General features: G+C 42.6%; 1 protein-coding gene across 3 annotated transcripts in view; it reads left to right on the plus strand.

Annotated features, from left to right (window-relative positions):
• Nucleotides 1-2237: 2237 nt before the first annotated feature.
• PHF20 (PHD finger protein 20) overlaps nt 2238-13933 on the plus strand; it is a 49926-nt gene continuing 38230 nt past the window's right edge. For 2 of the 3 annotated variants that reach the window (XM_063144725.1, XM_063144741.1), the window contains exons 1-2: nt 2238-2376; nt 7576-7714. The gene's annotated coding sequence lies outside the window, so the exon portion shown is untranslated. The remainder of the gene's footprint in view (nt 2377-7575; nt 7715-13933) is intronic. The other variant, XM_063144733.1, reaches the window with a different exon arrangement.

Raw genomic sequence — 13933 nt, forward strand, 5'->3', positions numbered from 1 at the left:
AGAAGAGTCAGAATTGGATACAACACTTTATTTTTGTTCTCTGACTCCCAAAGGATCTGTGTGTTCCAATTAGAGCTTGAGATATGCCTGATTAACTAATACATTTTTTATTATCAAAAGTAGTTGATCCCTTTTTTTTGGTCCCAGCTGAGAATGCATTTTACAGAATTTATCTTGCACCTTGAGAGGCCAATCCAATTATATCTACAAACTTCCTCCTCTATTCTAGCTCAAGATTTTTATAAACTGCAGACTTAGAAAACAACTACACCGCTCCAAGCTCCCCCCACCCTTGGAAAGTTTGCTCACTATTTTGTGACATTTTAGTAGGTCCTAATAAAGGTATTGCTGTACTGTGTAGATTTTGGGTTTTTCCTAATGGATCAACAGGCTGCCTACCCATGTTTAATCATCCTTTTGTTTTCACAGTTAGGGGGCATAATCAAGATTATTTAATACAAATTAGCTGTCCCTTACTACCCTTTAACTGTCATATTTACAATTACAGTGGTTAAATGATGGTTAAAGTTTTCAATGGCCTGATTTTCATGTAACAAGAAACCACTGTTTAGTGAATTTCCTCAAGGGGCTTCTTGATGTGGCGGTGGCCATTTTGAATATTTGAGCTGTGGCAGGGGTGCACTACAGCTTATTCTTATTTATGAAGCTGGTGAGAGTGAGCTGTTGGGGTGGTTAACAAACCACCCCGTGGACCTATGGACTATTTTAGCACTCGGGGTGGTTTGTCAATCAGCTGAACAACCTATCTTCATTTATGGTGCCCTGCCATGGCTCAAATATTCAAAATGATGGCTGCCGCAATGATGAAAAGCCCCGTGGGGAAATTCACTCGTGGTGGCTTCTCGTTATGTGCAAACCAGGCCAGTGAATGCTTATGGATGAAGAATGGGTTCTATCTGGGTTTTAAAAAAAACCACAGTTAGGCAATGTCTTTATTAGGACTAATGAAAATGCCACAAAGATTGTGCAGGCTTTTGAGTTCTCCAGAATTCTTCATCAGGCTAGGTAGTATAAGGGGCAAGGAATGAGGGAAGAAACAGAAAAGTTCAAATATTAGGTCAGATTTTGTGACCATGAGGTCTGCAGTATAGGCTCAGTTTCAAAAGGATGACTGCTGGCTGAATGAGTCACTGGTAGGTGTTGCAGGTATCAGGTAACACCTAGTCAAATTATAAAATTCACTACCACAAGATGTAGTGATGTCCACCAATTTGGATGGCTTTAAAAGGGAGTTGGATAAATTCCTGTAGGCGAAGGCTATCAACGGCTACTATGGTTGTGTGCTGTCTCCACTATTCGAGGCAGTAAGCCTGTGTGCACCAGTTGCTGGGGAACATGGGTGGGAAAGTGCTGTTGCATTGTGTCCTACTTGTGGGTCCGTGGTCGACAGCTGGTTGGCCACTGTGTGAACAAAATGCTGGACTAGATGGACCCTCGGTCTGATCTAGCATGGCTCTTCTTATGTTCTTACTCTGAGACAAAGAAGTAATGGCTGACCCCACCACACCCCACCCCACCCCACATTTCTGAAAACATAAAAGATGGTTGTAATAGCTAGCCTAATTGTCTGTGGCATTTTTGTAATCCTAGTAAAAGTATTGCCTATGTCTGCTGGATTTTTTTTACTCTGGATTTTAGATTTTTTTACTCATGGACCAATGTGGCTTGTACATCGTTACAGACACTCATTTTATTCTTGTTTACTTTTAGAATATATACTTTCCTATAACAAAACATCAGGAGGGGCTGAACCCTGTACCTTGTGTGTACAAAACATGTGCTCTACCAGCCAGCTATGACTTTTCTTCCTGTGAGCAGGGAGGAGTGTGTGTTTGTGTGTGTTTTATGGCTTTTAAAGTAGGTTATACTTTATGGAACAGCCTTCCCCAGCCTGGTAACCCCCAGATGTGTTGAACTGCAATTTCCATCATTCACACCAAGCCCCGTAGTATTTGGTAAAGCGGACCCAGTAGTAATATGTGCTTGTGAATAAAGCATGCCGGTTGGCTCGGCTGTTTCCTCTCAGCGGCGGGGCGGAGGGCACCTAGTAACCACCTGCAATCTTTTCTTGCTCCAGAGAGAAAGGTTTGAAGACGCCTCTGTTGCCCTCGAATCTGCGCGGTGCCCCCCCACCCGTGGCCCTGCCTGTCGAAACCACGCCCATTCGGACTCGCCCCTCCCACTGGAAGACCCTCCTTCCCTCCCCTCGCGGCAGGCAGGCGGGCTAGCGGCACCGCAGTCGTGGCGGCCATTTTGTGGCGCTGCTCAGTCGGCAGCGCTGGTCTGGTCCGGAGGAGTGGAGTCGCGTGAAGAATTAGACCTTCGCTCGCGCTTTTTACCCGTACGAAGCCCCCGGTAAGAACATGGCTTCTTCTTAAGCGGCTCCCTAAAGGAGGAGACGGGGAGGACAGAGTCCGGCAGTGAACGCTAAGCGTTCCCGCCGCGGCCTCACAAAGGCGGAGAGGGGCGGGGACCAGCCGCGGCCTGGGTGGCGGCGCCTTTTCCCTCAGTGCGGAGCCCGCGGGTGCCTTGGGCTGGCGACTGGTGGCTTGGCCCGTGTGTCGCCCAGGATCCCTGAAGTCTCCTTTTTAGGTCCGGCCTGGGGCTCCGGGCTCTCTGGCTATGTCCGAGCGTCTTGTAGCGCCCGCATGAGGCTTGGCGAGAGGTTGCTTAGCGGCTCCGCGGGCTCCTAACTCTTGTCTTGGAAAGGGGCGGGTGTTGGCGGCCTTCTTCTACAAGCTGCTTTTAGGAGTTCTCGTTTCCTCTCCGCACCATGCTTTCCGCCCTCCTTCCTTTTCGCTGAGGCTGGTGACGCTGCCCGGCCCCCTTCAGCGGCAGAAAGCCAAGGGGGCAGGCGCGCTTCTTACTAGCTAAAAGGATGCTGTGTTTCTAGGGTGTCAATAACGTGACCTTGATCGGGGCAGTCTCAGCTTCTGCACCAGCCAAGTGTCCATACAGCGCTTTAAAGGCCGAGAAGGTCAGGTTTGAATCGAGTCGCAGTGGCGTTTTCTTTTTAAATAACAACGCGGAGTTGCACTTTCACATGACAGAATTGGCGCGTCAGAGAGCGTTTCGTGATAACGTTATCATAAAACAAAATATTTCAGTGTTCGTAGTTGTTGCCGCTCCCCCGCGGTGACAGACTTGAAAATTGTTCCCCCTTCTCCTTTGACAGAAATTAGCTATTATAGTAATGAATGGTGATGATGACTTGCTGGGACTTGAGTGCATACTATTTAATTGACAGGCATAACGGGTGTTGCAATTATATAACATTAATTTTGCTAATTGCTTACCCTTAGAACTTCTATAGTTGGTGTAGGTCAGTTCTCTTAATGTTGGTTGCAGCGGGCATTGTTTGTAAGGCCTTTTGATGAATGTGGGTTCATTGAACATAAGTAGTGTGTGCTCCTTGAATTAACTTTCTACTTTTCCTGCATCTATGGGAGAACAGGCTAGAGTGGAGAATATTCTTGCCTGTTTACACAGAAACCTTCATCTATGCTGTTTTCTACAGAACAAGGTATATTCTACCTCCCAAGGAAAACTGAAGGGGAGGATGTCTTTAGTATCATGCACAATATCATTGCCTTTGGGGTTGGAGTAGATTCACCTTTCAGGAGCAAGATAGATAGATATCAGGCTTTTGGAAGAGAGTTGCCAGTAGTAGACCAGGACTGTGGTATATAACCTACTTATAAGCTATGTTTACTTTTCCATTCTTGTTAGTGATATTCCATTGTAATTAGATCTTTATTACTTTGAAGATAAGGTGGTGGTAGAATGACAAGGCTGATCCAAAAGGCTGTGAATCAAACAGCAATGCCTTCATGGGCAGAGTGTGGGTTGCCATGAGAGTTTGCTTTCTCTAGGGTTGTGTTCCTTCTCTGATGTGCCATAAATACCTGCTGTATTTACATGATGCAGACTGACCACCTAGGCAGTTAGTCTAGACTAGTCTTTCACAGCCTGATGCTTTCCAGATGCTTTGGACTTCAACTCCCATCAACCCCAGCCAGGATGGCCTATGATCAGGAATTCTGGGATTTGTAGTCCAAAACATTAGGAGGGCACCAAGTTGGAGAAAGCTAATCTAGACTAATTTCCTTAGAAATTAAATGCAAGAGGTATTTTTCATAATTTTTTGTAACCCACTTTTATAGACCAGCTTGACTATATTGAATCTTAAAATCACTATTCCTAAACTAGTTTCTCAACCCGAAGCAGATGTGCATCCAAGCTGGGGGTCTTAGACTAAAGCTTCCTGTTTCTGTGCAATATAGGAGCTTGAGCAGAACAATCAACTACTGAACTGAAGGTTTCAGGTACCTTCAAAATCAGTAGACTGGAGAGGACTTCTAAATTTGAATAGTAAAGAAAAGGCAAGGCATTTAGAGGCAATGAAATACAATCTGAGGCAACTGCTGGGGAGTCACAGAAAAGAGATTTCTGAGGAACTCGTTTTAATATATGAGCACTATATTTGTGTAAATATAGCATAGGCTATATGGTAAAAATATATATTTCTAAAGGAATTGTGGAAACATAATTGGCCAATTCCCTTTGCTTTGAACGGTGGTTGGAAAAATCAAAGTAGTTTCATTTGCCCACTCAGTCCACAGAATATACAGCATGAAGGATTTTGTTATGCAAACAAAACAGAGGCAGAGGACGGACAATAACTAATTCTTTGTTCCTAAACCTGGCCCTCTCTTGATGTATTGGACTACAACTCCCATCTTCCTCAGTCAGCAAGACCAGTGGACTAGAGGTTCCAGTAGGGTTTAAGTTTTAATTTTTTAGGTAGGCCAATAGCTGAAATCAATGGCTGAAGATAATTTATTAGAGTCTTGTGGCCTGTAAAAGCAGTCTTTAGTTACTTTATTTGTTTAGCATGAATATATTTGCTAAGTGTGGTATAGTGGCTAAAGTGTTGGAATGGGAGTCGTGAGATCCGGGTCCCCACTCAGCCATGGAAACCCACTGGGTGACTTTGGGCCAGTCACATACTCTCAGCCCAACCTACCTCACAGAGTTGTTGTTGTGAGGATAAAATGGAGAGGAGGAGGATTATGTATGCCGCCTTGGGTTCCTTGGAGGAAAAAAGGCAGGATATAAACACAACAAATAAATAAATAGTAATAAGCTGTCTACTTTTTTATATCTCGTTTTTCAGGATTACAAGTAGTATCCACAATTGTAGGGTGTTTTGTGTGTGTGTGTGTGTGTGTGTGATTTTACAACAGGTGTTCAGGATCATTTCCATAAGGCAGATGGTGATGGATAACCCTATTGGAGGTGGGGTGCAGTCTATCTGGAATAGCTCTGAGGTATTCTCTTGCCTCCCCTCCCCCTTCTGGGATCCTTCCAACAAGGCAGATGTCCCTGTGGAGGAGTGGGAAAGTGACTGGAGGAGGCTCTGAGCTGGTATTGTTCTGCTTCCCTCTCTTCTGGGATCCTACCCACAGAGCAGTTGATGGTCATGGTCCTGTTGTGGGGAGAAGGCAGTCCAGCTAGAGCAGACTGTGAAGTAGTATTCAATTGTCTGCCTCCCCCTCTCTTCTGGGATCCTTCTGAAAGGGCAGATGGTGGTAGATAGTACTGTGGGGGAAGGGAGTAGTTCTAGTTAGGCTTTGACCAATTACAAATCTCTGCACCACACAATATATCTGCTTCCTTTTTTGGATTATATTGGTGGGCATTACAGATGATATGCTAAAAGATCACCTCAACCTAACCTAAATTCTTACAAGTTCAAATCCCGCAAATTCTGGATAGACTTGATTATGTCGCTAAGTCCCAATGCAGACAAAATGCTAGCAGCCTGCTAAAGGTGATCAGAAGATCAGGAAGTACTATGGAGTTGCAATCTATACATGCATGTACTTTTTGTTTATTATGCAATGTACATGTATTGTGTGATGTACTGTGGTATTGCTACCCAAGGAGAAAAACATAAATGAGAAGTGGTTCTTAGATGCTGAAATGTTAAACAAAGGATAAGTTGGAATGCAGATTGTATGAGGAAAGCTCTTGCAAAGGCAGCAGAAAAGTAGAGAGAGATATTGAGGACTTCTGCTAACTATTTTCAGTTTCCTGGTTTGTACTTGGAAGATGATCGCACAGCTAACAGTTGGCCAATAATTTTAAACTGTAGTAAGATGTTCCTGTTATCAGCAGTGTATCTTTTCTTTTTTTAAAAAAAACCCACTCAACAGAATGTATACAAGTAGGCAAGTGTTAAATATTAAACCATTTTCACCAGTTTTACTTCTTAGTTGCAAAACTAAAGTGTGATCCTCAATAAATAATGCAATGCGCTTGGTATATCAAATGATATGTACAAGATATCAAGCTTGCCTAAAGTTTGCATTCATCAGCAAAACAAGTTTTTGACAACTAATGAAACTAAGCCTTTTTCGCATTTTTGGATATACATATACTTACATGTTCTACTAAACACTGCTAAGGCAACTGCAGAGCCATAGATATAGGCCTTAGCTAGACGGGGCTTTATTCCAGGGTGATCCCCGGGATCGTCCCTGTGTGTCTACATGACGCACAGGAGATCCTGGGATCAGGGAGGGATGATCCCTTCCTTGCCCCAGGGTCTCGCCCGCCATTTTAGGCCCTGTTTTTCCACGGTGAGCCCGAGACCGTGGAATGTGTGTCCAGGTGTCATGGTTTGTCCAGGCTACTCAAGGTTCCTCGCGAGCAGCCGGGACCTGCGCATGGGGCGCAGAGCTCCTCAGGTGCTCTGCGCCCATCGGGGGTGGGGTGGGGTGAGTGTAGGATTTTTTTTAAAAAAAGGTCTTATCTTTTGCGCGCAAGTGCTCATGCATTCCTGTCTCTTTTTTTAAAAAAAGGTAGGCGTTATGCCTCTCCCTCTGAGGTAGTCACGCACCGTGTGTGAACAGAGGGGGAGTTCTCGCAATAAAAATATCCCAGGATCTTCACCCCTCTGTCCCGCTAGACCGCTAGGTCTAGCTGAGACCATAGTCTTCCTTACCATGGAGCAGATGGCATTCCCCATACATTTAACATTCTCAAACATATTCTGTACCATTCTCAGTATTTTTAAATGTTAAGAAAACTATTAAAATGTTTAACACCACCCAACAGTTTTCTACTTACTAATCTATCAGTAAGGAAATAACTGATTATAAGGGTTGACTACAAAGGACATACTAAATGTGGGAGGGGGGGCACCCTTGAATGTTAGATGCTTTGAGCAGTTAGAAAATGGAAGGTTTGTGTCTCCTTTTCTCATCCCTAATTCTTTGGAAGGTTTAAATTACATTATACAACATTATTTAAAAATAAAGTATTTCATTTCAATGATGACTCTGTAATTTGCCTTCAGTGTGTTCACCTAGAACCATTAATGCATTTGTCCAGTCAGCATGAGATGTACAGAAAGAAAGACCTTTCCCAAAATATTGCAGTTTCAGAAGCACTTCTTTTCTCTCTCTATTAAAATAATTGTAATTATAGTTTTTGTAGGAATACATGGTGTCTTAGCCTTATGTAGCCATTGCCTTTTCTCACCTGCAGGTGTGTTTTCAGCGCAGCATGGCTGTGGTCATCCTCTTGCAAGGCATCTTAATTGTGTCAGGGATCATGGACATTCACCACTGCTACTTTGGATTGACCATTCCTGACGGGGGCATGCAAATTGCAGGGGGTGAACTGGGTGAGGTTTTATTTGTTCTTGCCGATATTGATGGTATGATGCACAGCAGGTATTACCATAGAGAGTTTATGATTCTAAGTGTTGCACAGTGTTCCTTGAACATCTTTACTTTACTATACCTTGTAGCTTCCCCTAATCCAACACCAATAATCTGTTCTACATAGAGATATACACAGTTGTGTTTAGCCCCTGCTGCTGCACACAATGATATGTGGAGTGTGTTTGATTTTAATCAATCATTGTCATTAGAAGAGGAGAAGGCCTTTTCCTAAACACACACACACATCATTAAAACTAAATAGCATCTCCACTTGAACAACCTTCTTCCAAGATGTGGTTGGGATTATGAGGCAGTGCAATCCTTTCCCAGGAAGCATTCAGCTCACCCTGGCTCTGACTAGGTAGATGAGGAAGATTTGACATCCCGCGTGATATCATCTCCCCCTGGAACTTCCATGTTCCCATTCAAGTTTCCTGTGCACTTCCCCTTAGAGTTTGAGAATCGCTGACAAACCATTAAAACAGAAATGTGATAACTTAATAAATCATATTTGATATTGTATATACTGTTGTCTAATGGTCAAATGAACTGTACGAAAAATTTGCTTGTTTAGTACCAATGTTTAATCATTCTTCCCTGATCGGGATTGTTAAAGTTTCTTCAATTTCTAAAATGTTTCTTAAATTACACAGTATAGTTTATAGTTATTATGTGATCATAACTTCTGCAGTTTTCTAATGTTCTGCATTGCTGATTATCAGTTTTTCTGTTAGCAGTTCCCAAATGGTCTTCAATTTGGACTGTCCTCTAATTCATATTCATTCATAACTATTTCATCTTTTGTATCAGAATATATCCTACAGAACACACACCAGATAAGAGGATTTGTACACATAGCTGAAAAAAGGCAACCCCTTAAAAACATATAATAGATATTTACAGTAAAGTGACTCCAGAAAATGCATACTGGAAAATAATGTTAAACCAGCATATGTATACATAAGTGACAAAATGGGTAGACATAAGGGAATAGAAGATTACAGAAATATTGTAGAAAGACCATGCAGTCCAATTCAGAAATAGCAAAGAATTTCACAGCAAGGCTGAAAATACGCAGTTTCATACTGCGCTACTACATGTGGTTAATGCTAACCAGGTTACAAAGTTTCCTCTTAACTGCAATTCAGATCTTGTTTGTTTCTAAATCCCAGTCAGTCTTAATCATGGGGAGAACTGATATAGATGTAATACTAAACTATTAAGGCCAAAAAGGGAAAGGAGAGGGGAATTGACAGTGGAGAGCGAAGGTGGAGGGCAGGTTGAATATTTCCATGGTTTGCCCATTGCAAACCAGTTTATAGCTGCCTTCCAGATGTTTTGGACTACAACTTCCGGAATTCCTGACTATTAGCCATGCTGGCTGGGACTGATGGGGATTTAAAACATCTGGAGGGCACCAGGTTGCAGAAGAGGGGTGTATAGGGAGCAAGCATTATGTCTGCACTGGGCCTCAATAGTAATTATTATATATTCAAATGAATGAATTGGCAGGACCAGATAATAAACACAGCATCCTTCATTTATAGTTTCTTTAAGTCTGTTAATGATCAGTGTAACATGAAAGTGTTCTTATTCATCCTGGCAGCTGTGGATCGATGGACTCTTGTCAAGAATTGAGCCTGATATGCAGGTGTAAGCCCCCTACCCTTTGTACTGGCATTCTACCTAGAAGCATACGTTTGATGACATATATTATGAAATGGGACGTAGAGCTCGTGTTTGCTGGATTCTTTCCTAGACTGGATCCAGCAGAGCTGAAAGTGGATAATGCAGGGCAATAATAATCCAAGAATAACCTGTTCCTTAATCAGGTGTGAGAGCTTTCATTGTTGGCCAGGGTCAGTTCCAAGCGAGGGGTGTACACTTGGATTCATTGATCTACTGGGAAGTCCTGGTCTTGTTGTATGCTTGAAATAAGCAAACGGAGCTGCAGTGACACAAATTCCTAGTTCAAGCCCCACATGACAGAATAAAGAAAATGTGGGCTCTTGAAAATTAAATTACTTTTAAGTGCTGTTCAAAAATTGTAGGTGTTGGCTAGAGATCAGAGATGGGGAGATGCAAGGCTGGTGGCAGAACATGAAACTAAGGTGCTGGTACATAATCAGTGGTGTCTAGCAGATGTAGTAATGAGGTATCTGTCTTGTGAAAGAAAGGGTATATACAGTGATAATCTGTTCACTTCTTCCATGTTGTCACAAATATACGTTCAGCACTCTGTTGTATATTTAATGTATATGTGACCTGGTTCACACATAGCTCCAATTCATGGGTTAAACAGCCCATTAGTTGGTCGGGCCACATAGGAGTGGTCTGCCTCCCAGCCACTCACTCATCACTTTCACTTTGCATCTGATCTTGAAAAAAATAAGTAGTGCTCCATTCCTGGATAGCTAGTCGTAACATTTGAAACTTGCACTCTGGGTTATTGAGGGTTAAACAGGCCAGAGTTTTAATATGACAGCAAACCAAGGGTTCAAACTTAGTCTTGTCAAACACTCAACAACTCAGAATGCTAGGTTCCCGGGTTGTTTCAGAAAGCAGATGCAAAGTAGAGGTGATGGACAAGAGACAGCACGCTTGCTTATTCGTGCTCAGCCCTGATACCTCATGGTTAAAACAGCCCATGGGTTTATGTGTGAACTGGGCCTATATATGCTTATTAAATTATTTTAAGTAGTTGAAGGAAAAAAACAGTTGCTGGTTGAGGAGGACTTTATAGAGAGAAAACCACCCAAGAATTGGAGAGCACAAGTCTTATGCGTATTATGCCCTGAATAGATATCTGCCTCTGATGACTATTGGATTAACTGTTTTGGGCCACAGAGGGGCAGGGAAATCTCTTGCTAGGCATATGTGCCAAAGCTACTTGGAAAACACTAGAATTTAAATTAATACTTGCTACTTATATACCCGATAGCCATTGCTGGAGGCCTGCTTAATTATTTCTGTTATTACTGTAATTCTAGCTAGGTTTCGTTTATTTATACACTGTTATTCCACAGTAGACGCTTCAGAGCAGCTCACAGACATCAACATAAAAATACATCACATTTGTAAAAAAAAGCATTTTGCAAAACATTTCAATAAACAGAATAAATGTAATACTATAATGAAATCAATTGATTTTGCTCTGTGCTTGTTACTTATTAAAAGGCTAGCCCTCATCAGTATTACTGCCACAGCAGCCTTGCTTAAATACAGTTGAGAGAAGTTAGGGTCTTCTCACCAGGTTGCTTGGTTCTTAGGTGGTTCCTTCATCTCTCCTTCAGAGGAGGCTGATAGCAGCAAAAAAAATAAAAAAAATCATCCAGGCAATTGTGGCTAGTTCTTTTTCCAGCCTTCCAGATGTTCTTGCTGCTTTGCTCCATCCCCTTCCCTTTTACAGCTTCTACTCTATCCTCTATGCAGTTTTCACAGGCGCAAAGCAGGCTAAACTGCTATGCCAAGACCACTGCTTTTCTTCTCTGTTATACAGCCATGGCCCGGCATTCAGGAAACAACTCAGTATGGCTTTGTACCTTTCAGAAAACATGGAGGAAGAGGTATGAGAAGTTGTTCTTCAGAATGCATAATTAATAGCCTTGCTGTGCAACCTTCAGCCCATTTGCTGGGACTGTGTGCCACCTTCTTGTTTTGCATGCCTAGCTCTATGTTTTTTTTGCTTTCACTTTTGGCCCTTTAAAGGTAGGAGAGGGAGCCAGATGGATATGGGTGTCCCATTCCAGCCCTCTCTGTGGAGCAATGTATGCAGCTGGCAGCAGCATTCAGTACAGTTTTTGATAGTTTGTCATGTAGAGTATTGTAGCTGTTACAGGTGAGTAGCAAGCTGCATGTTTAATATATATTAACGGGCTAGAATTATGGAATCTTGCTTTGAAGCTTCCATTACTTTCTCGCCTATGTAAAAGAGGTTGTGTCCATCCATGACCACCATATCTTCAAGACTGAAACCTAGATACCTGAAACTTGGCGTGCATACTAAGGGGACCCTAAGGTTGTGCACCTCAGGGTTATTTTTTAACACATTCATTAATTTTAATTACTTTACAGAACAATCCTATGGCCCCCTAGACATTCCTGGATCAAAAGTTGGAAACAGCGCTTTGACCTCGGACCCTGGAGTTTGATATCCCCACCCCCTTCCTCTCACCATTGGCTTGGGGAGAACTGTGTTGTCTGTCTGAGGTTGCAAAGTCAGCCTTGGAGAGGAAGAAAAGGAGGTGTACTGGTGGGAGGGTAGGAGACTGGGGAAGTGGGGATACGAGTTGTCCCCAGCCTCCTTCCCTCCTCCTCCCTGATGGCTCAGCTAGATGGGTGAAAATGCCCATCTAGCAAAAATGCAGGGCAGGAGCAGCATGCTTCTCCCTCTTTGCATAGGTGCCTGTCAGCCTCTGGGTTCAGAGGCTGAAGGGTGTCCCGATAGAATTGTGCCCTTAAATGTGTCCATGTGGTTGAAGCCTGTAATACATCTTCAGCCACTATGGACAGACTTCCCTACCCAGCACATAGCTTTGTAGCTCACACAGTTTGAAGCCAGGGGAATTAGTAGGCTTAGGGACAGAGTCATAGGTCTGTCCCTCCCCTGCTGTGGGACAGCCCCCTTCAGGTCAATGAAGTGGATAGACCCTTCTAACATTTTCAGTCGCTAGGTGTAGACTTCCCTAACTAGCGCATAGTTTTTCTCTCAATTCAGTTTAAAGCCAGGGGGGTTGGTAAGCCTTTCAGGGGAATAGGGTGAAGCTACAGGGTGCACGTGTTAGGGTTGTAACAAAAAAGTGTTACCCTTAACCTAACAGAATACAATAGACAACAAAGAAGTTAAGGAAGATTAAAAATAACTATTTTATAGATTGAATAGCAATGTTTAAAAATAATATATACAAAACATTCTATCACATGTGCAAAAATACAATCAAACCATCAAATCAATCCATTGGAAACAACTTTACTGAGCATTCTTTGCTGAATTGTTTGGATTGATTGTATTTTTGCACATGTGATAGAATGCTTTGTATATATTATTTTTAAACATTGCTATTCAATCTATAAAATCGTTATTTTTAAATTTCTTCCTTAACTTCTTTGTTGTCTATTACACCTGTCAGGGGCCATGCCTAGGGGTGCTAGTGGGTGTGACTTCATTCAGAGGGGGCAGATAAAATGTGTCCTGCTCTCTGACAGCTGCATAGGTTGGCTTGAAGGCTTTGCTGTATATATGTAAATACTATTCCCATCCATGTGAAGTCGAGTCCATTCACCTTTACCAAAATACTGTCTTTACCAAAACAACCTGGCAAATTTTATATAGTTACCACAAATAATTTTACCAGCAAGAATCTGAATGCATAACTTTACATTCAGCAGTAGCAGATGTAAAGTTATGCAGAATGAGACTTTAGCAATGTGGCTAGTCTTCTGATTGACATAGAAACAAAGTATATTAACTATGTTTCTGGTTGTATCATCACTCTTCACTATATAGATTTTAGATAGGGGTCCAGTTACAAAACCATTTTAAATGCTTATGAAAGACTAGTTCTCTTTGGCTTGCAGCTGTTTAGGAGGAGTGGGTAATTTTATTTGCCATGAATTTAGTAGAGATCCTCTCAATCTGTATTTTAGCTGATAATCCCTGAAGATCTGTGGAGAAGGGTAAGCAGGACAGTGTTTTCATTGTATTTAAAATGGGAAATAGTATTTTGCCACTCTTTTATTGTGTGAAGGATGGTTCACAATTCTGTTCACTCTGGCAAGTGTTCTATCATCCAGTGGTGAGTGCAACAAGTGGACCCCCTGCCCTCCTCCACCTTGGAGCTAGGGAGGGAGTGGGGATTGGCTAGTGTGGAGTGGTGGCTAAAGTGTTGGAGTCGGGAGATCTGGGTTCTAGTCCCCACATGGCCATGGAAACCCTCTGGGTGACTTTGGGCCAGTCACAGACTCTCAGCCCAACCTCACAGGGTTGTTGTTGTGAGGATAAAATGGAGCGGAGGAGGAGAATTATGTACGCTGCCTTGGGTTCCTTGGAGGAAAAATGGCGGGATATAAATGCAATATAAATTGTTGTCTTGTCTCTTTACATGGACTGGACCTCAGTGATAGAGCACATTTTTGAATGAAGAAGGCCCCAGGTTCAATCCCTAGCATCTTTAGGTAGG

This window comes from Elgaria multicarinata, chromosome 1, assembly GCF_023053635.1.
Source record: "Elgaria multicarinata webbii isolate HBS135686 ecotype San Diego chromosome 1, rElgMul1.1.pri, whole genome shotgun sequence".
NCBI lineage: Eukaryota > Metazoa > Chordata > Lepidosauria > Squamata > Anguidae > Elgaria > Elgaria multicarinata.